General features: G+C 37.2%; 1 protein-coding gene across 1 annotated transcript in view; it reads right to left on the bottom strand.

Annotated features, from left to right (window-relative positions):
- Window positions 1-26,733, bottom strand: part of pcdh1a (protocadherin 1a) — a 96,217-nt gene that overhangs the window by 35,444 nt on the left and 34,040 nt on the right. The window lies entirely within an intron of this gene.

Below are 26,733 nucleotides of genomic sequence, written 5' to 3' on the forward strand. Positions count from 1 at the left end.
ACTGCATAAAAAGTTGGACTGACAGAAAAAATATCTGTGAGATATATACCTTTGAAGAATTCAAGGAACACTGTAAGTATGATGATGGTTAATCAACTATTCAAACAATCCCTTTATTTGTAATTCAAGTCACATGGCAAACTATTTCTTTAACTTTGGGTGGATTTAATATTAACATTAATACTGATATATAAAAATCACTATCACATAGTCAGACCTAGTTTATAATGCATATTGTATTTGGTTAATTAGTATTTTTCTGACATAATGCCATAAGATGATGGAATGGGAAAGCACAAGTGGAATATTCTTTGGTGTCAGAGACGGGGGGGATAAGCTTTGGGGAAGCCAGAGAAAGGATCAGTGTTGAAACTTAATTGGGAAGGGCACGGGATTAAAATTTGATTGGTTTAGGGTTTAGATGGTGTTGTCTGACACACTCATTGTCTTAAACTTCAGAGATTAAATATGCTAATATTATATGCTAATATGATTGAGCTAATAGGAAATATAATGAAGGCAGCCTTTAGTGTTGCGCTTTTGCAAGGAAAATGCTACTATGCACTGGGGGAAAAAAATGCTCATAAAGGATGAAAAACCCAAAACAAGCGGACAGGTTAAAACACAGGGCACCGTGTAGAAAAGACAAGAGTGAAACAAAGAGAGTCCAGAAGCTCTACCTTGCCATGATTTTTTTTCAAAATCTTGTATGTTTTATATTTAATTTGTTTCCACATTGTAATCTCTTTTTTTCTAAATATCTGTTTAATGAGTCACGAGCTTGTGATCTCAAATGTGCCTTTATTCATTTGTCCATCGTTTGTGTTTTATTATCCAATACACCATAAGAAAGTGTTATATAACTTAAACATATTGTTTTATTTCCCTCATGTAAAGTTCTCATGGTCACACTGACTGTTCTGACTATTTAGATATAAACTTTAATCAGGTTCTCTTTGAGTGATTAAGCTCAGTCTGTCTGTTTCCTTGGACCCAGACATCAACACTCTTGAAGTACACTTGCAACCTGAGTAATTTCCTCTAAAGACCACTAATTTTGCATTTAGCCAAGAGCTGTTGTATTAAAGTGACTATATTGTGGCTAACTTGGAAGCCAGGAGAGCATGCGGGTAAGTAAGCAGCAGGGATCGCTTTTAAGTAGATAAATGATAGAAGCCTGCACTATTTGCAGCTCGGCATATCTTGGTAATAAATTCTGTCTGGAAATACACCAGTTTGAAACGATAAAATACAGATGTATGTCAATTGGTTTAAAAAAGTCTCAATGACTATTTTAACCACTATCATATCAATATCATTACAATCCAAAGATTTCAGATTTTTACATTTTTTGACAATTTCAAGTCAAAAGTCCAATTTCAGAAACTTAATTTTCATCAACGGCTGTGAGAAACATTTAATAAGTGTTTCCATCAGTGTATCCAGTTTTTCCTGTGCTTTCCCAGGGTCAGTGATTGTTCTTGCTAAATTTGGTCCAGTTGTTACAAAAAATTAATTAAGGCTGTTTGCCACAACATCCATAATATATTCTTTATTTTATCAATGAAATACATCAGATAGTTGTTTAGTCTAGACCCCCCATGTTTTATAACACTGTTCAGTATTTCCCATAATCTTTTAATATTATTTCTATATTATCTAATTGGCCCTTATAGCATTCTTTTTTACTATAGCTTAGTATCTTTTGTATGTCATTTCAGCATCTTCAGTTCTCTTTCTTAAGAAATCTCTGTATAGTGCATTTTTCTTTTTATTTGCAGACCTTTTCTTATCCATGGACAGTCCATATATTTATGTTTCCTATATTTCCTATATTGCTTTAATGGAAGGTTTGTATTATACAATAATGTAAATATTCTAAGGAATTCATCATACGTGCCAATAATGTCTTGTTTCTGATATATTTCAGCCCACACACACACACACACACATACACGTACATGCACGTATAGATTCGCCGCTTTCAGGTGAAACTATTTCAATGTTTCAAACCATTCCAAGGTTTTTAGTTCGCCATTGATGAGGTTTCAAGAAGAAAATAAAAGATAGGTCTGAATGTTTGAAAATGTTTTGTAAAAAATCCTGTAAAGATTAGATGAAAAATACTCAAAGGATCAATTAAGGTTGGTTTATTATTTTGTTAGATAAGTTGAAAAAAAGTTAAACAAGTAAATAGAGGAACAAGGTAAAATGAGGTAAAAAAAAAAAAAAAAAGGAGAGAGAGAGGAGCGAAACCCCCAAGAATCCCCTCTGAGCAAGAACTGGGCGACAGTGGGGAGGAGCAATTGCCTTTAAATGGGCAGAACCAGGCTCAGGAGGGGGCAGTCAACTGCCGGAACTGGTTGGGGGGTGAACAGAGGTGGAGGAAGTGGAAGTGCTTTTTTTTTTTCCAGGATGAGAGTTTTCAACTTGTTTGTTTGTTGTCTGATTGTTTCTCCGTTTTGCTTCTCAAGTTTCTTGCATCTTTGTTCCACTTCTTGTTTTTCTTCAAGCTTTTATTTCACTTCTTTGGATGTTACCTCCTGTGTTAACTTTGCCTTGTGCAGGTCTGCATTTCTCTGTTGTACTTCGTTGTGCATGTCTTCTAACTGCTGAGTTCTTCTCTGGATTTCTTGGAGCATACACTGCAGGTTTTCATGTATTTTGTCTTGTTGTTTCTTTTGCGCCTGCATTTCATTATGTTTGTGCTTCAAATTGTTGAAGGACAATAATACCCCCTTAATGAGCTCTGAGCTGTTTCTCGCCATTTGATTGATGCTTTTCTCCATCTGTAAACGTTGTTTTTCCATTTTTTTCTTTTCACCTTCCAGTTCAGTAGTTTTGTCCTTCAAATCAACAAAATTCTTGAAAAATATATATATTTTTTACTCTCAACGTCCTGGAGAGTAAGTTTTTCTTCTTTCAGTCTTTCTTGCTTTTGCTCTTTCTCTTGAAGGTTCTTTATTTTTGCGCCATGTTTCATCCAAGCTTACTTTCAGCATTTTGTATTTTCCCTAAATGCCTTTGAGCTTGCACTGCATGTCTTTTTGCTTTATGTCCTGTTCTTCCATCTGTTTGAGGATTTATTTAGTTTTTTCCAAAGCTTCATCGAGCTTTCCTTGGAGCACCTTATTCTTATGGTCCATGTATTGGAGATCCCATTGCTTCTTCTTAATAGTAGCTTTCCTGTCTTGAAGCTAGTCGGACATTTCTTTTAGTTCAGCACTCTTTTCCTTGTTTTCTTTAATCAGGAACACAATCTGCTACCATTTTTAATACTTTGGACACTTTACAAATGTCATTGATGTATAAGTTAAAAAAAAATTGGGCCCAAAACTGACCCCTGGGTACACCACAAGCAGTGTCCATACATAAGGAGCAACAGCCATTTAATTTCACAAACTGCTTCCTGTCACTTAAATAACTTTAAAACTACCCCTCTGAGCAAAAAGGAACCCAAATTTTACATAACTATCTGGAATTGGCCCCAAATTTGGTCAGATCACATCTGGTCATAAACTATAATGTTGCTGAGCAGAAGCCCTGGCAGCATTGCAAATTGCAGTATCTGTGTGTGATTGGCTGTGGGTTCAGAGCCCTGTAATAGTCAACTGTAGCTGTATTTTTCATCTAAATAAATGTCCCTAGGGCAAGTTTCCAATTCAATCTCAAAGAGCTGTGGTGCTAAACAAAACCGAATTAAAGGCAAACAGAATTTAAAGGCAATACTTTAACAGAAAGACATGGAATGGACTAAAGTCAAAGGCCTATTTTCCACCAAGTGAGGGTATACATATATACCCTCACTTGGTGGAATATATATGTGTGTGTGTGTGTGTGTGTGGAGGGAGAGAGAGAGAGAGGGGGGGGGGGGGGGGGGGGTATTTGAACACATTTAATTTACTGTAATATACTCTAAAATATAAGTAACTTCCAAAGTGTCTCTGTGAAAGAAATATAGTTAATAGTGCAGGAAAGTAAAGACAGACACTGAAGAGGATGGACTGATGACAGAAATAAAGTCAGAACCAGACATGAGAGAAATTAATCCTCAATATCCAGTCTCTGCTGGGTACCTTATTGCCTCTCAAACTTCCCATCTTCAGAGTTTATATCTCTATTGCTGCAGCATCTGGCTGAAAACCATGCATACACTTCCATTTGTTTGAACTGGAACATAATTGGATTTGGGAGTGGGATAAAAAAGCCTTCAACCATACTTAAAACTTCCTCTAATATGTGCACAAGGGGTGTGCAAGTCGGTATTTCAGCATGTGCAAGCTTGTGCATGGGCATCTATGTGTTGCTATAAATAGCATCTCTCGTGGTCTCGCTTGCCTTGATTTGTTACCACACATCCAAGATGTGCCGATTGGCAATACATTCCAAGAGCTAGGCGATTTCAGAAGTGTGTGTCTGCATCTCATGCTTGCACTAAAAGTAATCGTTCCAATGCAACTGGATGGGGAGCCCTCATGTTCTGCCCATCTTATCAGGGAACTGAAAAATCATGGTTAATTAGATTCATAGTGACCTTTTTCATCTCTGGCTACAAATGCCCAGTCACTGCTGAAGCAGAATGTGTTCTCAACATTGATCTTTCTGCAGACTTGGGGATTGAGAAGACCATGGCGCAGTGAAACGAGGCAGAAAAACAACATATCAAAAATATCATCAGATGAAGAGATTACTCTGTTTGAGTGAGCTGCTCTCTTTTGAGGCCTTTAGGAGTTAGCACGTTTTTGCGAGAGGAGCTCTCTAATCCACCTACTGCATCTCAATCACTGTGCAAACAAACTCACACAAGTCCTGCCCTCTGTCTCAAGGCCCATTTGCCAGACATGCACATGTAATCCCACCGCATTTCTCATTATCAAATCCTATGTTCAATCTCTCCTCCTTTTGTGTCCCTGCTCTCCGCTATCCACAACAACAGTCTGCAACTGAGCATTGATCTTCCTGGAGGCTTCAAACAAAAGATGACTTACAACTTTCATACAGACAAAAAAGCCCTTTTGATGATGCCCTGCTAATTTCCACAAAGGAGAATGCTTGAGCTGTTCCAAAATTTCAACATGCATACATCCAGGCAGCAAATATTACCAAAGCTTGGTAAAGTTCACAGTTATAAGAACAAACAAACAAAATTAAAAAAAAAACTGTTGAAAAGAGAGCTGCTAAAATAAATGCCTCAACTATAGCAAAGGAGAAATCACATTTTAAAATCCTGAAAAATATAAACATATTTGTGTCTAACGTTTACAGTTTTGGTAACACTGAGGAAGAACCCACTAGTCTCTGTTGATACAGATATGGTATGATATTGATGACAGATTTGATTAATCTACTGATGAAATTTTGGCGGAATGCTCCACAATGGGGTTTATACAGGGCCTCAAAGCAGAATATCTTGTATGAATACTCTATTGCCATATCCTTTCAGAGCTCATTTGAGTCATATCTGACATATTTATGGCTCATCATGTCATATCGTAGCCATCAGAGTACAAGCACCATGAACCACTTAAATACTGTGGGCCATGCTGTCATCTCCTGTTAGTAACATATGTCTGATAGATGCATAAGAAGAGGCACTCAACTTGATTCTTTCACTGTGTTGCAGAGGAGCTGGGAGCCCAGGCTTGGCAAATTTACAGGCAGGAATGATTTCTGCAAGAAAGCCTATTTAGCTGAATATTTAAAAAAAAAGGAGAGAGGAAACCTGACTGCTTTATATTGAGCCGTATGCGAGAAGTGCACTGAAAGCATGGGGAAATGCAACAGAAGCCTTATCAGGATACAGAATGGTACAGTATATTTTAAAAGGAGTACAAGTTAACAGTTGCACCCAGAAATCTATAATGATCCTTTGTGTGCACCTTAACAGAGTTGCCTGGCAACAGAACTAGAGCTCTGCAGTGAATTAAAGTGTCAAACAAAATACATTTGTAATCCAAAGGCAACATGGATTAAATTTTAGACAGTAGGAGTGCCTCTTGGACAAGATTTCAATAGGTAAGGTGGGCAAAGTGAATTGGGAAAGGCAAATAATTTTCTGCACTTTAATAACTTTCTGAACACTGACTGCTACCTGATATGGATGGCTGAATGAGCACAAAATAAGCACAACTAATTAACTGTACAGTTTTTAAATGGACCGTCTTAATGGAAGCTGTTATTCATCTGCCGTCAGCTAGAATGAACAATCATGAGGGTGGGCGTGAAGCTGATAAATCAAAATAGTATATAGATCACTGTCACATATTTTCCTATGAAATTATTGATTAACTCATACGCAGAGCTGCTGTTTGAATAACACATTTCCTGTTTGCATCTGGCATTTGGCTTGATAAATATCATATCATGAACTGGTTCATGAAAAACAACGCGTCTAAAATGCTTTATGTATAAGCAAGATGAAAAATCTGAGAAACACTTTCTACCCCCCACACTCCGCTTCTGCTTCTCTCAAATGCAACACACACAAATAAGCAGACTGCTTATTTTCCAACAACGTTAAGCATTTAAACAAAGGGACCCAAATGAGCCACTGATTGAAGATAGAATCAGCACCCAAGCAACCCATCACAGAGCCTCTCAATCCCACATATGCATGATTAATACATCAAACAACATCAATTCTCCTTCCTTTTCCACTTGTCAATGAGTGCGCACGCACATACACGCCCACGTACACATTATAGGGGCAAACTTACGCACACATACATGCATATATACTCTCCCGCACGCACAGACACAGTGTACCCAAATCCTTACAGGACTGCGTGCGAACACACAGACACTGCCCCCTCCATCATGGTTAATACATCAAACAGCATTAGCTTCCTGGATTCCTGAAGCTTAGACAGACACGGTTCTGACAGCCCATGATTCCTCACTGGCTGCCTCCCCCTTCAGCTTCCCCACTTTCTTTATTCCCTATGAAGTCTGTTTGGGTGGTTACAGAACATGCTGCCAAAATAGATTCACTTACATATTACCTTTGCTTTTTGTAAGCTTGTATAATGTCATGTTTGAAAGCCATCTCTACAATAAGATGACACTGCTGAGGAGCTCTAGAAGCTTGGGAGACGTAACAATAATAACCACAAGCCCTGATCAACAAAATCTTTATTTTATAAGAGTTCCATAGGCTTCTGACATCAGCAGGTATTTATAACTGCACATATCCAAAAGCTGCTTCTGTACCAGCATTGGCTCATGAATGTCTTAGAACAGCACCTAAACCAACAGGCCATCAAATACAATCAAATCTAACCTTTATAATTCAAATATGTCCTGTTTTTTAGCTGGTTATACTCTAACATCAGTGAATAGTCCTTAAATGGAGATAGCAGGTGGCTTATTGGATCATAGTCTAATAAAATGGACATTCATTATTATATCTTTAGCAAAGAGTACTGTGTAATTATCGTCACAGTGCGGTTCTGCATATGATCTCCATTTGATTTTACAGTTCTTTTAGTGGGTTATTGATTTAAACTTGATTTTAGAGATCTAAGCTTTAGTCTTTGCATAAATAAGTAAACAAGAGTCTTATTTTCAGTATCTCTTAATGAATCTCAACCACAAAGGAAGCAACTGAGATAGTTCGTCTCACCAAATACAATAAAGAAACAGTCACATTTTGTGATGCTTTCGACATCAAATGAATACACCTTCTGTTCGCTTTAGTCTCCATCTGTTTTCATTCCCCTCTATACTAACACAAACACTATAGCAGTTTTCGTATTTCTGAGGAGAAGCCTTTAAATTTAAAGCTAAATATTTACCTCATTACTGTACAGACTAAAGCTTCTTTTCATCTAATCTGGTTTTCTTCTTTTCGTAAAGTGAACTAGTTATTTATGATTGGTTTTTTTATGTACAAAAGGCAGATGCAATTCTGATACTTCTTCCACAATACTTTCTCTGGGCCGAAGTAGTAATGCTAGGGCACTTAGTAGATTGCTTTATAAATTTGAACGGTATCCAATGAGCATAGCTCCTCCATAAATGCAAAAAAATGAAAAGAAATAGAAAAAAATTAATAAACAAACAAAAAAATGAAATGGGAAAGTGTTTTTATGGATACTCTACCAAGCTGCTAATAGTGTAGCTTAAGTGCAGGGAGACTCATATGTGATCTGCTATACTGCAAATCCTCAAAAAGAGGATAAAGAGGCTTTAAAATCACATTTACAGCATAGGAGCAGTATCCTGCTGATAAATACAGATCATGGTATTTGACCCTGTCCATCAGCACATGGGAAGGCTTGTGGCTTCTACACTACAGAGTCAGAACCTTTGTCACTAATAGATAAAGGGCCACACTTCAATAACTCTAAATAATAGCTACGGTTTGCGAGACCTAAAGAGCAACAGGGGTGAAATTAACTATGAGTCCAGAATTTCCCGGTATCTCGCTCAGTTATCTGACCTTTTATTGGATCTATTAAATGAAAGCATGTTCTTCATTTTAACTCTCTGGCTTGCTTTCGAATTGACCAGAGGCCTGTTATGAAATATTTTGTATGTTACACAGATCAATAGGCTTCCTAAAAGCCAGCATGCCATATTTATTTGTTCCTTCATAACATTCAACAACAGCCTTAAATGTCAATACTGATCACCATCTGCAAGGCATTTTCAGTACTACCTGAAAGGAATTAACTTCACAGGATTACAGGAATCCAGTAGTTACAAAACAAGGATATTACTTGTCTAGCCATGAACATATTGTTAATAATTTAGCCAATGACCTCCAGTATGTTCTTTTGACATTGCAGTATGACCTTTAGTGAGTCAATCTATCACTGTTAGCTTTTAGTTAATGCTGTGAACAAGTCCTATCTTTTTTCACAAAAAATCTTTAATGATAGGTGGTGGAAAACATTTTTTTTTCTTTCTGAATAATAATTTTAGCTCCATTTTCCGGGGGACAAACACACAAAGCCACAGTGAATAAAGTTAATGGGTTTAAAAGTGGTTTGGCTTTCATCAGACTTGACTTAGATTGGAACAATTTTATTGTCCTCACAATTTGATGTGAGTCAAGCTGTCTATAAACCCACTCACTGAAGACATAATTTGTCTGATTTTGGCAAAAGAAACTGTGTTAAACAATCAATGCCACAACTCGAAGCATTTTCAGAATGAAGACATCAATGTGGGATCAAGTTTTTAGTATGGTTGGACAATAATCACATTTTGGCTTCCTGCAATTAAATGAGCATGATTGAGCAATATTTAAAATTCTTGGTCAACTATTTAAAACACAAAGCAATAGCAAATCAAGCACTTCCTAAATCATTGTCTCACATGCTTGCAGGAGCCAGCTGTTCCCTGCACCGGGTAGCTTGAAGCTTCCTGAACTAATTTGGATGAGTAATGGACAGATATTAAAAGAGAGATACATAACAAAAATCGAATCTAACAAAACAGAAAGTGAAGAGTTTGTCCTTCAAAACAAATCATCATCTGTTTTTTTGAAAATACTTTGGATTTAACACACATGTTAACTATAAGCAAATCAGATCCAAAGAGTGCTGTCTGTGCTGCAAAGCAACCACCTGAAAAGACACTGCAACCAGAGTCGGGGTCAGGAAGAGTGCAGTTTGCCATCATGTCCGTAACAGCATGCCTCTGGATGTGCCAACGTGTCCATCCAGCTTACAAACATACAATGAAATGACAAACACAATTGTATTCAACTTGGCCAAAGATGTGTCCAACAAACAAAGTAATAAACATTTTAGGAAAATGGACAACATGCTGGACAAAAGATTTTTGATCCTATTGCAATTACTTTCAAAAAGTGGCAAAACCTCTGCTGGATCCTAAACACTGCAAAGGAAATGCAAAGGAATCTTGGAGCTCTATTTAGTTCTGTTTATATCTATTGCACCTATTTGATTTTTTTTAACAATTTTGTTTTGCAAAGACTAATTTGAAAAAGGTTAATTAGCACAATGTAAAAGCAAAAGCAGTGTCCATTTCTGTTTAATGTTGTGTTAGATTTCTGTTAGACTTTTTTTTTCTTCTAAGAAAATGGAGGCCAAATTTATTTTGAGGTCTTTGAAAGTCTTTCACAGATTCAAAAGCAATGTTCTATTTGTATGACAGTGCAAAAAAAAAAAAAACCCTCACTAAAATCAATGAATAATCATGAAAAAAATTCATGAATAATCATGAAAAATCCTCCCAGGATTGAATGAAATAATCGTTTTGGCCACAAATGTGCAGCTCTAGATTTGAAATCTCTTCACAGGACACGGCTCCTGCAGTTCATATGACAGCGCTTGTCATGCAAGAATTAAATAATTAAAGCAAATGCAGAAACATCATGCATAAGCTGACACTTTATATTTATTTGCTTATTTCTTTTTTTATGTGACAGAGAACATTCACTGACCTGATGTCTAACTACAAGCTATAGTTTGCAACTACAAAAAAATCCATCTCTAATTTGAGTAGAGCTTGAAATAGAAGTGCCTGGACTACAGTTCAAAACTTTAGAAACAGTTTTAGATTTAGATTTAGAGTAATGTACTAACAAATATAACTACTGTTTAATTGCAGATTTTACGTGTTTGTCTCCAAAAGAGGAGAACATGTGTGCCCACACAAGAGTTGATATGTACTCATCTTTGGGTATTAATGTGACTAAAAACTACAAACACATTGCTCACTGTAAAAGCATAGCCACATTGAAATCACCCACTGCTTTTGGATTCTGCACACTCAAAAAAATGAAATTGGGTGGTTGCTACATGTACAAGATTCAAACTTGTAATTGGAACTAAATAATTTCATGTTTCTATGGTGAACGTAATTAAATCATGTAGCATCTGCATGAAATTCAGCAACTTAGTTTGTTCTTGTTGAGATGACATGATACAATCTAGTAAGAGTGGTTAGTTGACTGGACTCACAAAATTCACAAGATCACATTAGATGTCAAACTGCAGGAGAATCGCTGGAGTTTTAAGAGGCAGACAATTACACCCACACCACGTGTATGCTATCGCTATTTATTGTGGTTTAACCTGTCAAGGACAAAAACGTACAGAAAAGTCTGCATCAAGCCTTGTAATCATAGCTTTCCTACTTTGGTTAAGCCTGGATTGACAGCTTGGTGGTGTGATGGTTAGTGCTGTTGCCTCACAGCAAGAAGGGCCTGGGTTCAAATCTACAATCTGGCTGGTTTGCAGTGTGTAATTAGAGTTAGGGTAATTGGTGATTCTAAATTATCCATGAATGTAAGTGCAAATGGTTGTTTGTCTCTATGAAATCATCAACCCCCATATTGGTTCATTAAGCAAGACTAGCAGTAATTGCCTTGATTGACAAAGTAGTTGTTGTGTTTTCCTAAAGTTTTTAACTTGTGTAAAATGAATTAAAGCAAATTTCACTCTACATACTTAAAGGGGTCACTTCAAGTCAATGCAAGTATAATACGTTGATCCAACATAATCTGATTACATTAAACCACCAAATGCCAAACGTTTTGGTTTGACATGGTCAAAAATGGGTTATTGTACTTGGATAAATCACGTGGAAAAAGGTGCCATGATTAAATTGTGTTCATCCAACAACAGATTTTTTTGAGTGCAGTTACCTTACATGGATAAAAGGATGGAGTGCAACTAACTGTTAGTAAGCTTTATTCTTAAAAACTACCGATGCAGAAGACACACACATACTGGATAATTTGCTCTCAGTAACGGACTAATAAAACACTACCTGTGTGGTCTGTACCATACAGTGATCCATCGTATTACTCAAATATAAATCAGAAATGCTCCAACAGACACCAATATTCCACAAACACGCAGTGAAGAGGTCCCATTTTCCAGTAGCTGTAGACGAGCACAGTGGCCCTGAGAAGCCAAGCGCACAAAGAAAACACAAACAAAAAGAAATGTTCAAAACTTTTGTGGTGTTTTGTGTGCTTTTGCAGAATTTTTCTCTTTGCTGGCGTTTCCTTAGGTTGCAGTTTCTTTGAATCCTAGCACACACCAAATGGGTCGAGGTGTTATTATCAGGATAACTGTCAATCAAGGCAGTTAGCCACGCTAAATACAGTATCCAAGTGAAAAAGCTGCAAAAACACTTCACCCCTGTCAGTTCATTGTTGATGGAGAAAACGATCCACTGAAAGCAAAACCATTAAAGAAAAATCTAAATAAACTTTTTTAATTTGTGAAGTTGGACATTTGATGTGGATTGCCTCCCTTTTAGATTCAGCCTCGACTGGCACATGGAGAACCTGCAGTGTTTTTTCCATGTTGGCTGTTGGATGCCCCTTAAATAAGACATGCTTTTTTTTCTGCAATTTGCAGTAAATTGTGTGTCGTAAATCACATTTGTTTGATTTATATCAACCCTCCCACTCTGAAAGGGAAACGCATATGCAAATACATATGCAATAAGGCCAGCTGTAAAAGTAACTGTCCGTGCCTTTCAGTTAGAAAGCTGACTCTGCACCTCTTCACTAAAAACCGTCAGTAGTTTTTTGAATGCTTGGTGCAGAGCATAACAAATCCAGTCCCCAGCTTTTGTAGACCAGTTTGTATAGTTTTTTTGCTCTTACACATGACAACAGATATATAAAATAGCACTTTTACCTACAATAACATATAGTTTCAGTTAAACTGAGAATTTACATTATTTTTGCTGCAAATTTAAACAGTTTTTAAACAGTCTTACTGCCATTAAAGACCAAATTCCACGCATTACCAATTCCATTTTATTCGATAGAGATAAACAACTCCTTTTCCCTCAGATATTAGAGGTATTTGAGAAAAATATTTCTGTTTCCCTGGTGGCATTTTAGTGACATTTCGATGTGAAGTACCTCTGTTGAGTACTTCACATCATAGTAGGCTACACACACATATATATATAGATATTCAAAATGTTTTGTGAAAGTGTTCGATTGCTACATCCAAAATCCACATGAACACCCTCAATCAATAAAGGGAAACCTAATGTGTTTTTTGTGTCATTTTAATAGAGTTCCTCTCATAACTACAGTTTGTTTTCACATTCTGGCATTGGTGTCTAATACAGCTCCTGGGCTGATGGAAACGGTGGCAGTGAGGTTAAGTTTTCGAGTAAATACAGTCATGGCCAGTTTTCGTGAGTGTTCGAGGTGGTTTGTTGTGCTTTTCCCCTTTCCAAAACTGAATGAGAACAGACCTGGATGACTCATTGGCACTACAGTAGTAGGTTCCTGCTTTATTTATGAGAGCTGGTGGTTTTCTCCAGTGTGTCTCCTAGGCCCAGTGATTCATGAATGGACTAGACAGCCTGAGCCTGCAATTGTGGAGGTGCATTGGGAGCAGTGGGTATTGAGGATTAATTTCTTTCGTGTCAGACTGTTATTCCCAACCCCCATCAAATCCATCTCTCTTTTGCTCTCTATCTACAATGACTCACATTTCTTAGTTAAACGGGTGAAGCACAATTATTTGTCCTCAATCTGACAAATGGTCTGAATATTACGATAGAGCAGCCCTCTAATATACTGTAGGCTATATTATGTTGTTGTTGGTGGTAATGATTCAGACAGCACCAGTCAAATTCTAGCTTCTTTTAAGCACATATAAGGTTTCATTACTTACACTGGGGACCAACACAAAAGGAATAGTAGGCCTATTATCCTGCAGGGTGATGCAATCAAGGGTTCAAAGAGTGAGTGAAACAGTATATCTGACAGTGCTTAATGCAACAAAGCTCAATTATTGTCAGGCGTTGTGTGGAGGCGAGGAAGAAGGAACCCAAACGCAGGACTCACAGGTAGGTGAAGACTGGTGGATGTTTATTATAAGGAGTGGAGGAACAGAGGGTGAACGGACACTGACTGGCTGGAACACTGAATGGCTGACTGACTGAGAGAACACGGGGAGGACAACATCACACGAACATCATCAATGACACGACAAAGAACGAATAGAAACAGAAGACTTAAATACACAGACTGATGAGGATGATAATGAGAGACCGGTGAGTACACAGCTGAACATAATCTGGCTAACGGCACGAGACGAGCTAACACAGGAACAAACAGGAAGTGACGAAATAAACTGAACGTGAACAAAACGGAAAGCACTGGGTCACCGACCCAGGAACCCTGACAATTATGTTCTATTGCATGCTTCTCCCCCCACCTTTTTTTTTCTTTTGCCAATTAAACTGTTTAGTCCTGGTGGAAGAACAGGAATGCCCATCCATTCTATTGGCTTAAAGGACAAAGATCACACCACATTCTGTCACAGCTGGAGATATTAGATAGATCACTTAAAATATAGCCTGTATCTCCAGTTTCAGTGACACAGTAGGTGTCCAGAGAAATTTTTTGAAATAGATGAATATGTCCTGGTTTCAACAGTGTGTGTGTGTGTCCCAAGATATTCAGTTTTTGGCAGATTGTTAAATATTCCTTTCTAAGTAATGTTCTTCTGCATCCTGACCCACAAAAATCAAACCATAAAACAAACAGCTATAACCCCATGTGGGGTTATTTCTGCAGCTGTTGATGGTTGCTCAGCTGCTGGCATGCCAGTCAATCACAACAGAAATAGTTTGAACCGTCCTCTCGACATAGATTCAGAGGGAGCTCGTACTGTCTGACAGGAGAGACTGCTGACATTTTGCAGTTCACCTCACCAAAGACAAAACAATTTAACTAGGGCCTCTGGTGTGAAAACCCTTGTCATTTGCTCATACTTAGTAATCTTAAGAGAGGCAAAAAGAAAAACAAAAGTGGATTTTCAAAATACAATGCATTGCCAGTTTATTTCTTTGCTTGCTAGTTAATCCGTTTACTTGAATATGCTCCGTTTCACAAATTGTATAGTGTATTTTAGCGTGTTTTGTAAAGTATAACAACATGCAGTTAGTCTACAGTTAGTCTTCTGTAGTTCTGAAAACCACCAGCAAAAACCATTTCAATAAGGCCAAATGTGTATTTGCATTAATTATGAAAGAAGCAAGTGCTGCAGACTTCAAATAGTGAAGAGACTACTTTCTCCTGGCCCCCTTTCTGTTGTTATTAGGCAGCTTCCTGGCTGATCAATGTGTTAATTTGATTTATAAAGAACAAGATGTATTGAACTTAGCAATTACTAAGGGTGGTACAAAATGACTGCAGATACGTTCTATGCACGCCCACAAAAACCCATTTTGTGCCTCAGTATAACTTTGATCTATGAGAAAACGTATGCAGATCTGCACACATCCTTTACATTCTAATCCAGTTTCGTGGTATAATCTGTTCTCTCTCTTCACTGTTTCATAGTTCAGCTGTAATCGTTGAACCTCACTATTTTAACTCATGCCATATCATGGGTCTGTCTCAAATTTCAGCAGTTCAAGGTTGTTCTCCTCAGCTTCAAAATGTGATTTTTGACGTCTTTGAAATGTCAAAAATTATTAACTGGCAACATTAATTTCACAACACTATAGGATTTGAAACTCAGTCATGAAATGGAGTATTCAATCTTTCTGATACATTTCTCTTGGAGAATAAATATTATAAGATAAGGTAGAGCCTTGCAGGAGGCTGTAGGTAACAATCCTCCACAACAGCATATTAGAATGTGCTTCTTTTGTTATGATATCCTGGTGGAAATGAATTCAAAAGGGATTTTTTGCTGGGATGCTTATTGCTCAAAATTGCAGAATTTTTCTACAACAGAGACTTAACCACTTAACCTTGTGATTGCTGCTATATTACACAACAACTTTTGATAGACAGATTTAATTTTCACAGTCACCACATTGGAAAAAAAAAAACCTGTGTCTGGGCAATATGTAGGCAATATTGCTAACAGACAAAGGGACTATGAGAAAGAGCTCTTAAGAGCAATGCCACCTTGAAAATGTTATATCTCTGACTTAATATGAAAACTGGGACTGCTGAATATTGGTTATTATTAAATGGATCACAGCTGTCTAGACTACTTTTATGAAAAATTATATTTTGTATAATTATGAGCGCGAGAGAGAGATAGAGACAGGCAGACGAACTATCTGTCTGTCTTTATCTTGCTACCTTAGTTATTCAGATCCTTGGTTCTTTCTTTAGAGGGTCTCCATGTTCTCCGAATGTCAAGTTAAAAACGTGTGGATTAGGTTTAATGGTGTTGACTGTAGGTGTGAATGAAAGAGTGAATAGTGGTAAGTCTCTCTCTGTTGGCCTTGTGACAGATTGGCAGCCCGTCCAAGGTATAGCCTCATCTCGCCCTATGACAGCTGGGATAGGGTACAGCCTTGTAAGGCCATTCCTCAAGCCTAAAATTTGTAGATGATGCTTAAAACCTTGGTCCATGTCAGGAAACCAACCAGTTTAAATGAAGTATTTCAGAAGCTTATTTCAGAAGTGAATGTATACTTCTGTCCCTGTGTGTAGTTTTTTCATTGTTAACTGAAGGTATGTTGTGTGGCAATGTAGCATTTCAAAATAACGTCCGTGCTCAATGTCCTGTCAGCTTTTAATAGGGTCACTATCCGGTCGCAGCAGATGAGCCCTCCCTGAGCCTGGTTCTGCCAGAGGTTTCTTCCTGTTAAAAGGGAGTTTTTCCTTCCCACTGTCGCCAAAGTGCTTGCTCATAGGGGTCATATGATTGTTGGATTTTTCTCTGTATGTATTATTGTAGGGTCTACCTTACAATATAAAGCGCCTTGAGGCAACTGCTGTTGTGATTTGGCACTATTAAAATTGAATTGAATTGAACTATTGTCTTTTTACAGCCGAGTTGCAAATAATAAACCTAATGCCTTCCTTGGACTTTAAGATGTTGAAAGTTATGAGTCCCTGATTTGTTGTCATCTTATGGAATTTCTGGATTGGCTTCCCTGATAACTTTTTTTTTTTTGCATGCAAGTATTCAAATTTAAATTTAATGTTACAGTGATGTCAGTTGTCCAATTACATGTATGAAACCTGAAGGACTGTGTAAAAAAATGGAATTCTGAGAGTTGATGTGATTATTCTTGTCGAACCCTTAAAGCTAAAGGTCTAGAATTCAATCAAATTTTGAGTGATTCTCAAATTCATTGAGGTGGTGTGGGGAAGGGAAATTGTAAAAACAGTGTCTTTGTCCAAATACTTCAGCTTGACTGTGTATGGTAGTCATTCTGTAGCCCTGAGCACAGTTGTTAAGTCTTACTCAGTTCAAACCAACGCCTTTTATGACATGGCAATTTGCAGTGCTGTAGTTCCCAAAGATTCAGACTGACACATATTGACAATAGTTCAGCTAAAACAAATTCAAACTTCCCTAAGTATCTTAAAAAAAGTATATTTCATGTGTGTAAGATAACTCCTGAGAGAAAGAATAGATATTTGTTATTTTCATTTTTTTTCTTAGTCTGCAGTAGGCCTAACTAAATAGCCAGGAGGGTTATGATGAGAACAAAACCAACAGGACTCGGGTAGCCCTGGAGCTAACAGTGGGTTTATCATAAGATAAATATTAGAAGAAAGAGATAGAATAATTCCAAGCTTGATGGCAGCAGAACAATATGACCTAGCCACTCTTTCTCATCATGACATCTTCTTCTCTACAGCCAAGCAAATAATAAGAAAGCAGACATTTCCTTTCTTTTTCTTTCTTTGCCTCACTTTCCTGCCCTGGTGCTCTGTCACTCACTGTCTGCGGTCTGCTGGATGTAAGAGCATGTCTGACACATTTCCATTAGTGGGGAGACTATTCAATTACTATAGCTCAAGATATTTAAACTTTGCCAATTACTGAACATCTCCCCTTTAAATTATGCATACACAGAGCTGATAAGGTTGTGTGTAGTGATTTCTCCTTTTGACACGTTGCAGAGTGTTCTGCTGTGTCAGACTTGTTTCTTCAGAGAGAAATCTACCCATTTGTCTCAGTAACATGTCCATTCAGTGCTAGTGTATCACAATGATATCGGCCATCTCTGTGTACCAAAGCAAGTCCAAAAATGTTATACCTCTTACCTTAAAAAGAGTTGTTTTTTTCTGTATAAAGTGTGTGAATGATCCAATGTGATAAACTTGGTAATAAACATGTTTTGTCTAAGTTTTTAGGTGGTAAAATGCTGATTTTGCATTGGGCCTTGAGATAGTCTAAAATCTAGTAGTCTTCTCCTGAATAAGTACTAATCATTGGCCCTATTTTTTATGCCAAATCCAGTCGACAAATTGCATATGCTCTTCAAGACCATCTAATCTCTTTCCTTGTATCCTAGCAACCCCCCTCCATTTCAAACAATACTGCAAAACTCACACATACTCCTACATAATCCCACGTACCTCTCGCTGCCTACTGTCTCTGCTCTTTGTACCTGACCCCATCCCCAGGTGAGTAGCTTCCTAGGATTTCTTACTAGACTATTTCTTCACCTTTACCCTAACCCACTCATTTCATCAGAAACGCATCTATGAAAGAATATACAGGAACCTCAGTGCTCTCTTTTCTTTAATGCTACTATATACATAAACTGTACAGTTTTGCTTTATATCTTCTGTGCAATCCGACAGTTAGAATTCATTATGGTATCTTCCTCTTAAACTACCTCCCACATACAGTAAATGGAGCCACGTGATACCTCTGCTTCAGAAACATGTCTTTCTTTTTTACAACTAAAATTAGGGCTCTCCATCATTTCTATCAATCATCTGTCATCTATCAATATGATGACAACACTGGTTTATAGGATAATGTGCCTAAAAAATGTAGTGAAACAAAAAGTTAGTATGGAGATAGTTCTGCTTTAAATTCAGATAATAAATCTGAACAAATTTTTAAGCTTTAGGGAAGCCAAATGATTATATGGTTATCTATCTATCTATCTATCTATCTATATAATCAAAATTATATATCTTTGATCTTATCTCAAAGAAATTATATATCAAAAGATCATTTTGCAAGGATTACGTTGATGAAATGTTTTGTCTTGCATCAAATATTGTCATAAAGCCCTGACATCATTTTCACAGATTCTTTGAAAATATTCAAAGAGTGGTGAAGCCTTTACATAAGAGCGATGTTCATCAAGATGCAGATTAGAAGTGTCAAGATGTCTGGAACAGGGCTGTGGCATATTATTAAATAGATGTCAAATTCACACTGAAAGTGTGAAGTGAATTCTCCTTCCCAAACTATTCAGTTTTCCTCATTGTGACTGGCAGGAGGAAAACACTATAAAGGGGTTAAAAGGAAGCAAAATTGCAGTGCGCCTATTTTGTTGTCCTACAAATTACTGGACATTTTGTTAAAGAAACTAAAATCTCACCACAAACTCATAAATAATCTTGTATGACTGATTGAACAACGTCTCAGAGAAAGCAGAAAAAATGATAACATTACCCTTTTCTGAAAACCCTATGTCTTTTATAGAAACTGGGAAAGTGAACTCCGTTATGCGTTATTACATGTGAAATGAAGGAAATTAATTGAATTATATTCAAGTCATAAGGGTAATTGTTTCTGAGTCAATAACTGTTTCCGACAGTGAAGCAGACAAGCTGAAAGACACAAACAAGCTCCCAGCTGGAGAGATACATGCACAAAATCATAGAATCACGCAAACTGCAAATGGCTAAAATCAAATACATATTCTAACACTATAAAACCTTACTGAGCTATACCTATCTCTTTTATCTGACAGATTTTTATCAGAAGTATAAACCAAATGGGTCTATTATTACAACCAGACAGTGTGTCAATGTGAAACAAGTTGACATTTAGTTTACAAATACATTAAGAGCTGAAAGGAGAAGTTATCATTATAACTCTTGCTTTACCTTTCAGTAAACAAAAATTGACTTTGTAATTCCAAGCAAACAGCATAGCATACAGAGAAAAAATTAAGATGGCTTATCGATAGGTGTTACACTACATTATAAATAATTATATTTTATGACCATATGGCTGTATTCTTTGGTCAGACACAAATTTATCTGACCAAATACAACCGGCACAAAGATATAAGCACAATTGTACTTCACTGATTGTAACAAAATCTCTCTTGATAATATACTCAACTCAGTATAATGCTGCAGACAGATATCCTTAAGGTTCAAGTTAAATATGCAGTGTCAGGATCAAAAACATCCTGTTAAATTCAAGAAAGCAAACTAAAAGGGATTGGCTTAAACTCAAGTCTATAGTTTGTTCCTTGACTATAGCCCTCAATAATATTTTGCAGCACATAGGTTAAATACATATGCTATTTCTAACATATTTCTGAGGCTTTCACAAACAGATCTCTGTATATCAGAATCAGGTTTCTGATATAATACATTTGAGCTTATCCACTTCTACACAGTCTCCTACCCAGTTAACGAGGTGGGTAAAGTTTAAAGAAGTACACAAGGGAGCCAGAATATAGGCATCCTGATAACAAGCATATTGTTGTGAATATGAGTCACCTTTACACAAACACACACACAAACTTGTCTTTGGACATTGTATTTTCTTTTTGTTATTGAACATTTAATACTGACCCATGAATCATTCAAGCATACAAAAGTTACCTAACTAAAGGAATGAACCAGTGTTGTGGCAGGCCTACAAAAACTATATGTACCTATCTGTAGTAGATTATTAACAGTGTCACACCCTGAATAAAATGATGAAAATATTCTACTAATGCAGGACCTTAGAGATGCATCTAGCCCAGGGGTAGGCAACCTTTTTGATGACGAGTGCCATCTAAAATTTCCTCAGAAGTCAATGTGCCATATAATTGCATTAGCAATACATTTAATAACGCTGTATATCAACAGTTGCTGCGCTGAGCGGAGAGCTCCTGAAGCCTTTGAAGTGTTGGAATGTGGAAATTTCAACATCGCTTGAAAAAACTGACAGCTAGCAACATCCCTCTCACCAGTAGGCTAAGTGATTTTTAGCCAATTACAAGTTGAATCTGGTAGTTGGGGTTGTTAGCTAAGATACCATCATTAAGAAGCGGCACAACTAATGTCTCTATGCGAGCTAATTTGTGATGTGCACCGCTGGCCCGGCCATTTATTTTTTAATGCACCCTCTCAGATTAGTTCACTGCGTGTCGTGCCCAGGGCTGGACTGGGACAAAAAACCAGCCTGGGCATTTTGACTAGAGACCAGCCCACCAGGTATTATAGGAAAAGCCTTAAAGCCTTTGAATGAAAACAAACGCTGTTGTGACAGTGATGTACACTGTCTTGTTGGTATATGTATGATTTCTATACGTTGTACATCAGATAAAAACTTTAGTTGTAAGATTCAGATAATTATTTAATAAAAGCTAGACATTTTAAATGAGAATAAGAAAGAAAAGTATTTCTTTGTGCCCCCCTTTTCCTGTTAATGCCCTACCTGGACCCCTGGCAAAACTTTGCTAGACCCGCCCCTGCACAGTTACCAGGTGTCAGCTACTTAGAAAAGGATCCTGGTGTTATTTGTCTCTCCGAAACAGTTCATAACTTCCCTTCAACTCATTCATGTCACCTAAAAGGTAAACCTGTTTCTCCATCACCTGTTCAGCTCTGATGATTCAGTAAGGACATCTCCTGGTTTTATGTCCCCTCTCACCACATATCCAAACCGATATCATGACCAGCAGCTTTTACGGCTGTGGCTCCAGCAAAAATCAGCTGATACTAGAAATTAATATTAAATAAATTCTAACAACAGCTGATCAAGCTTAAACATGCTGCTGTTGTTTGGCGCGACATCCGCTGGTTTCCTGTTTCTGGCGCAAAGTGGGCGATAAACAAACAAGAGAGAAAAGCCGATCAGCTGATCAGTTTCATGATTGAATGAGAGAAGAAGAGGCAGCTGCAGCGCAGAATAAATTGAAGATTTGTGTCTTTTTCCATCCTAGCTGAAGTACGGGACAAACTATGTTTCTTTTCAGCTCAATACGAAACGCGTAATATTTTCTCTGAATACGGGACGATTCCGTTTTTTAAGGAGCCGTTGGCAACTTTACTAACCAACCTTGTGAATAAAATAAAGTTCACTATCAGTAACATCATGGCACCCACCCAGCTGCATAGAAACTCTGTCATGCTAGCTAGTACGCAGTACGAGTTATTGTAACTGACTGTAAAAACTCAGCACATCGAAAATAAACTCCACCTAAACTTGGTTTATATCTGACCCAGACAGACTGCAGGTCATAACTTCTTACCTGAAGTTCAGTTCACCTGACACTCAGACTGAGTTATTTTTACACATCTGCCAGCATCTGGCCAATCCACCATCTTTCACTGTTTATACGGTTACTAAAAAAAAAAAAAAAAAAAAAATCATCGGCCCATAAAAACGAAAAATCACAAGCGATAGCCAGTCCAGCTATGGTCGTGCCATCAGCACGCGTGCCCAGGTTTGCCGACCCCTGATCTAGCCCAAGCTGATCCATCTACTGTTCATGGAACATGATAAGAAATGGTCTCAGAAGAAGCCTGGCTCTTGAAAAGTCTTCATAAGGAAAGAAAACAAAAACATCTGAAAATGAGTGGAAAAAGGTCTTACAGAGTGATGAACTCAAATGTGAAATTCTTGGTTCAACTCATTGCCAGTATGTAGGGAGGAGGTGAGGCGACAGTGCAAGTCTATAGCCAATCTGTAAAAGACGGTGGAGGCTCTGTCATGTGGTGGGCCTGCATTTCAGCCAGTGGTGTAAAGGATCTTATCTGTTGGAATTGATGAAGTCAGAAAAGCAGAAAAGAACTGCAAGATTTTGGTCCACCACGTACTACCCATTTGGAAACATGTGATTGGTAACAACTTTTTTCAGCAATGACAATTATTACAAACACATTGCTCATGCAGTAAATGCAAACATGGATAGAAAAAAAAAAAAAAACCCAATAGAGCACTATCAGTCATGGATTGTCCTCCCCAAAGGCTGGACCCAAACATTACTGAAGCAGTGTGGGATCGTCTTGACAGAGAATGAAACAGATGGCAGCCAACATCCAGAGAAGAGCTTGGGAACGTCATTCAAGAAGCCTATTCCTGAAGATTATATAAAGTAGTAATCTTCAAGAACTGTGTTAGGAAAGAAAATTTCCCTAAGGCAATTTGGATTGTGCTGAAGAGTAAAGGTGATCCTGCCAAATATTAAATTTGAAGCTTGTTAGAATTGAATATTTCTATATATATATTTACAGATATGTGAATAAATTGCTGTACCTAATTCCGATTTTTTCCAAGCAAAAATATCAAGACTTTTTTTATCATATCTTCACATATTCATATCCTGGGAAAGCATTTCTGGCTTCAGCAAAGTGCATGGGGAGAATAGCAAAGCCTGCTTATTTGTTCCTCTAGCCTGTGGAACCGTTCGATAACTTACCACCTGATGGTTGCTAAGACCTTCATGCCTTTGGTAATAACTACTGTGTGGTCCCTAGGGAGTCAGAATAGTCACACAACTGCCATTGATTAAAAAAATGTGGACCTGGTACGATGTGTTATGTCTAAGTTTGCTGTTTTCTGCTTCCTAAATTGTAAATGTCTTACATCACTGGTATTTTTGGAGATAACGGGTTTCAAAGCAGATAATGAAATGGCATGTTCCTTGGTTTTTCAGAGCTGTGCTGTTAAATTTTCAGTGAATTTAGTGTGTGAAGCATCAAATGTTTCAGATTTTTTTTTTTTAACTCAAAAAAATTGTTTAATTGTTGAAGCCATAACATCAATTGTAGTTGTTGATTGAATTGTATGGTCTAAATTTGAAATATATAACGAATTAAATTAAGCCTGTTACTTTTAACTCTAATTATAGAGTAAATAGATATAAATACTCTAATTGAACCATTATATATATATATATATATATATATATATATATATATATATACACGTTTAGGCAAAAAAGACCACTTGAACAAAGAATACTGGAAATTTTCATGTGAAATGAAACTTTTATACACCACACAGTTCATTTTATCCAGTGAATGGTTGGCTCTAAGCTACATCTTTGTGACACAATAAGCAAGAAGCAAAAAATGCTGCTGCTTCAACCTTTTTTGTGACAGATTTTCCTTCTCCTGGTTCATCTCTCCTGTACTTGATTTTCTGGAAATATAAAATGCCTTATGTGAGTCTTAATATGTTTTGCTGGAGTTATACGAATGGTGTGCTTATTATGTTAACCCTTCAGCAGACACTGTCTGCATTTGACAACATGAGATGCATTCTCCTGTGACTGTATGCACAAAATCGCATCTTTTAGTATGCAACAGTGAATGCAGCTGCAATGGATGCATAGTGTCTGAACTGAAGTGGAAGCTGGACAATTGTCCTACTGTAGGATGCCCTGGAGCACAAACTGTGCAGAAATGGAAATATCAAAGTGATGTGCAAAAGAAGCTTTAGACAAAAACCTAATCCAGCTGTGCTACTGAACTGTTCAGCAGCTGGAACCCTGCATTCAAGACCTGTTTTCTCAGGCAAAGCAAGGATAGTTTTTGAATGCATGAATTATACATTATAATTTGAAAAATGAAAAATGAAAAACAAAACAAAAAGATAGGGATTTGAACACCTACTGATCTCCAGTCTATGAACTAAGAGAATTCTACAGAAATATTTATCACAGAAACATATCTGATCAGTGCTGTCATCAGAGGATTTTTTTTCTTCATTGTCAAGCATAAAATGCAACTGTAAGCAAGACTTCAAAGGGAAAAAAGGAAACATTTCATCATTCTGGATGCTCACTAACTCTAATTACATTGAACTCTTATAATCAGGTCAGTAAAAGTTACAAAGGACAAGTGACTAAGGGAATGCTCTAAAAAATGATATTAAAAAAGAAAATAAAACAGCACAGGTTTGCTAACATCTTATAATGAGAATATAGAGATAATAAAAAAAACAAGCTTGGAATTTGCTTGGCTCTGATATCAACACTGTGTTTAAATTCTTGGCCAGTGACACGGTATAATCAGTTTAATAGTATAAGAAGGCTGCCAGTTATTCTGACCTCGAGACAGCAGAGCCTACAATAATTCGTCTGGCAAATAATTAGTTTTATCACACAATGACATGGGTCAGCCGTAAGGGCCTGATTTTAACAAGAGAACAATACAAGAAAATGTGCAGTTCAGTGAAGCTCTCAAAGGGGATTGCTTCTTCATATCTTGTCAAATTCCAGATGACATTTCATATGACTGCAAACCAGAAACAATCCTTCCCTGTATGAGCTGCTGCAGCCTCTGAGAGTCATTATGTTGAGAGCTGAAATTCCACACTGCAATGCTTTAGTCCTCAGTCTAAGTGTTTTGTTTGTACTGACACTTAGCACAAAGCAAGAAGAGCCAGAAATCAGTTTTGAAAATCAATGCCTACGTTAGGTTTGCTTGGGTAACACATGCAAAAGTATATAAATGTGAAAACAAAGTACTGAAATTGCATGACAGTGTTAAGGCCAGCTTTGTTTATTATTAATCTTTACCACTAACTGATTGACAGCATTTATGTGAGGTTGTATTATTCATCACACTTTCCATTAACCGTGGCGAGCTGTTCTCTTAATAGCATTGCAAATTGTGCTTGCCCAAAGGAAATGGTATGGCAAACATGCACATTTTGCTATTTTATTTACTCTGTCTCCAATCTGTATGGTATTGACCATATGTTGAATAATATAGCCTACTATTTGTTATTCCAATTACATTCAGTGCACTGTATTTTTTAGCTGTGCCTGATGGATTTGCACTCATCTAACGTGTGCAGTGTACTGCTGCTTAACAGACTCAGAATTTGCATTATAATGATTTAGAACACCAATGCATTTTTAATGCTCATAAACAAGAGTGTGTACTGTGGCTTTTTTTTTCCACAGAATATGTTTACGCCACCATTTAACTGTGTGCATGGTCGTAGTATTTTGTACCAACTCCTTGGTATGAAATTGCTCTTGCTTGTGCATAAGACTAATCACGATGAAAAAAGAATTTTAGCAGAAATACAAAGATAACTGAGATGTGAGCTGCAGCACTAAATTACATGGACTTTGGTCATAGCCATGTAGAAAATGTGATATGTTTGTAAGCTTGCCTTTGAGAGAAATTAATAGTGTGTCTCTTATCACTGTCGAGTGGAACCGTTGTTTAGAAACTGATCAGCTTTCGACAGAACTTGAGGGAATTACCCATGTCACTGCTTTAAATTAGGTCAAGGGGGCGCTAAAGTACAGCACTTCTTCATTCCTCTAGAGTCACACATAATATCTCAGTTACTGGGAAATGAATCTTTTTAAATTAGAGAAATTATTCCTGACAAAACTGTGTTTGAGAATTTTTAGATGTGAACAGATTTGCCTAAAAGAAGTATCAGGCTTGCCATGTAATGATCCCTATATTAATAACCTGCCACTGTCATACGCTACAGTTCCACAAATTGCACAAGGACGTAGTACGCAGGATGCGTTTATCTTGCTATTAGTTAGTATGCTATATCATTCATCAATACTATAATAGAACAACAATATAATTAATGTCGGGTACCTTACTACAATAGCAATGTGGCCACAATATGCTCATTACGAGTCAGTCAAACTGTTATTCGATCAGTCAGGAGATTATTCAGCCTATATAAGAAGCAGCAAATCATATAATAGAATGTTTTGACAAGGTGCAGTCCACGGTGTCAAACAGCACCGTGGGGCAACTTAACTCACACAATGCAACCACAATATTGCAAGACAGAAGAGTCTCTTAAGGTACTAGGGTGGCCCTAAGCC

The sequence above is a fragment of the Neolamprologus brichardi genome, chromosome 10 (assembly GCF_056152115.1).
Source record: "Neolamprologus brichardi isolate AB-2024 chromosome 10, ASM5615211v1, whole genome shotgun sequence".
Classification (NCBI taxonomy): domain Eukaryota; kingdom Metazoa; phylum Chordata; class Actinopteri; order Cichliformes; family Cichlidae; genus Neolamprologus; species Neolamprologus brichardi.